This window comes from Perca fluviatilis, chromosome 11, assembly GCF_010015445.1.
Source record: "Perca fluviatilis chromosome 11, GENO_Pfluv_1.0, whole genome shotgun sequence".
NCBI classification, from domain to species: domain Eukaryota; kingdom Metazoa; phylum Chordata; class Actinopteri; order Perciformes; family Percidae; genus Perca; species Perca fluviatilis.
This window is the reverse complement of record NC_053122.1, coordinates 34,953,280-34,955,461: the sequence shown is the minus strand read 5'-3', so window position 1 is coordinate 34,955,461 and position 2,182 is coordinate 34,953,280. Positions and strand designations below refer to the sequence as shown.

Genomic DNA, 2,182 nt, shown 5'->3' with positions numbered 1-2,182 from the left:
ATGTTTCACCGCCTTCACTTCCGCGCTGCATTTCAAAACACTGGACGAAATGTCAATGCGAAATGGATGTGGAACGTGAAGTTCACTTTTTTTGTTGAGAAGGTGAATCAGAGTCAGTCTGCTTGCAGGAGGAGAATATTCTGTCGGCAACTTTGCCGCAACGTGCTAAGGTAGGTAACGTTACCAACACTGATAGGCTTTAATGTAAGCAATGGTCGTTTCTCTTATTTATCCTATGTCAATAAAATTTTAAATTCGTGGGAGTTCATGTTTGTAGTTGTCATAACACTTAACTGATAAGGAGAATTGTATTAATTAATCTTAATTACATTAAGCTTACAGTAGTTGTTTACAATAGCTTGTAGTTTACTGCATGTAACATTATCTCATTGTCCAGTACCTTATAGCTTTCAAACAAATGCAGTGCAAAATATGATCAGCAACTACAAGGTAAACACTACCACCTAATGACCTACCACAGGTTAGTATGATATGCAAAGAATAAAAAGAAAAGTAATAGTACTATAGACACACAAGCTACAAGGCTACATCCAACATATGAAAAGTCATAATAACAACACCATTGATAAACACCCACTAACACAGTAAAGGTAGCTAGGTCTAAGTGTGTTAAATGGTCAACAGTTGTCAGTTAAGACCATGATGAAGACCACTACACAGTTACATTAAGTACTTTAATGTTACAGTATGCTTACATATATTTGTGATACAATTCTAATCTTACCAGGACAGGTTGTATAACTACTGGACTAACCTAAAGCTTTCTCCTTCTGTCTGCAGTCTGGAAACACCATCATCAGCAGCTGAGTCTGGTCGTCGCTTCATGTTGAATATTGTGTACAGTATATAGTAATGTTTGAATAAATGTTATAATAAAAGATACACGTTTCGTTAATGTCTTTTTAGAGCTTCTATACCTTACAAGTTATTGAAACAGGTACCATCTGAATATAATTATTCAGTTAGAAATAGACATTGAAAAACTGTTTATATGATATACACACCCAAAAACGTAATGACACAGACAAACCAGTAAATTTAATGCATTTATTTTCAGAATGCCAATCTCTAATAGGTTTTTGCAAATAATCTAGCTATTCATCTCTCTTTGGCCTCTTGTCTCCCTGCTTGTCTTTTGCTTTCCCATCCTCAGTGACAGCCTCCGTTTGTCCCTGTTAAAAGACAGCAACCACAAGAAAAATAAGTTTACCATTATGAATGCTATAACGTAACGTTATATTGAACATTATACTTTTTACATGGGAAGTTACTCATACATTTTAGCCTTCATGTAACGTTGATAGTGAAGTAAATAAGGTGCAGCGTTACCTACCACCCTGCAGCTACAACTGGTAAACACACACATTTCTAAATCTCTGCTAACGTTACGCATATAGAGTAACAACATATAAAAGAGATGAAAATGCCACCGGACATTAAACTTTAAAAACACAAATGGCACAAAAAGACCGTTAGCTAGCTAACAGCCTAATGTTAATGATAGGTTCAGTTAGCTTAACGTTAGCTCGGGTGTATCTACCTATTTACTATAGCAATCCGTACCAGCATTAAAGCGTTAAGCTTTACATTGATTTAAAACATTAACGGTGATAACACATGTTCGGCAAACACTAAAGATACTTACATTTAAATGATTATTTCGCCGTCAGCGATACCGCTCCAACTCCCGCTTAGGTCCGCCATTTAATTTTTTTAAACAAGCCAACAAAGCCGCGCGCAAAGGATTGTGGGTGATATGGGAGCGCAAAGGATACACATATGCATCCTTTGCCGTCTATGGGGATTTCTCCGAACGAAGGACTCAGTCCTTGGTGGGATTCGGAGGATCCTCGACATTGGAACGGTCCTTCAACGGACGTCAATGACGTAGCATCCTCCAAATTCTGTCTCTAGAGTTAGCTAGCTGACATGCTCTACATCTGAGCTACTGCGCATGTGCGAGTGCAATCAAAGATAGTACAGAAGAAGAAGATGAAAAGAGGTCTCACTCTGTAGCTAAAACAGAAACCAGGTGAAAAGAGGATCTGCAGCAGTGAGAGAGAGCTGTGCAGTACAACAACAATATGGTGTTTTTTGAAAATTAAACCATGTAAACCTATTCTGGTAAAACCTTAAAATACAGTTATGAACCTGAAAATGA

The 2,182-nt window shown here is 37.4% G+C and overlaps 1 long non-coding RNA gene across 1 annotated transcript; it reads right to left on the bottom strand.

The window, feature by feature from the left end:
• Positions 1-1,054: 1,054 nt before the first annotated feature.
• On the bottom strand, positions 1,055-1,921 carry LOC120568917. Its single transcript, XR_005640805.1, has 2 exons — positions 1,667-1,921; positions 1,055-1,193 (listed from the first exon to the last, which is right to left on the bottom strand). It is a non-coding gene; the product is annotated as an uncharacterized LOC120568917 (long non-coding RNA).
• Positions 1,922-2,182: the final 261 nt, after the last annotated feature.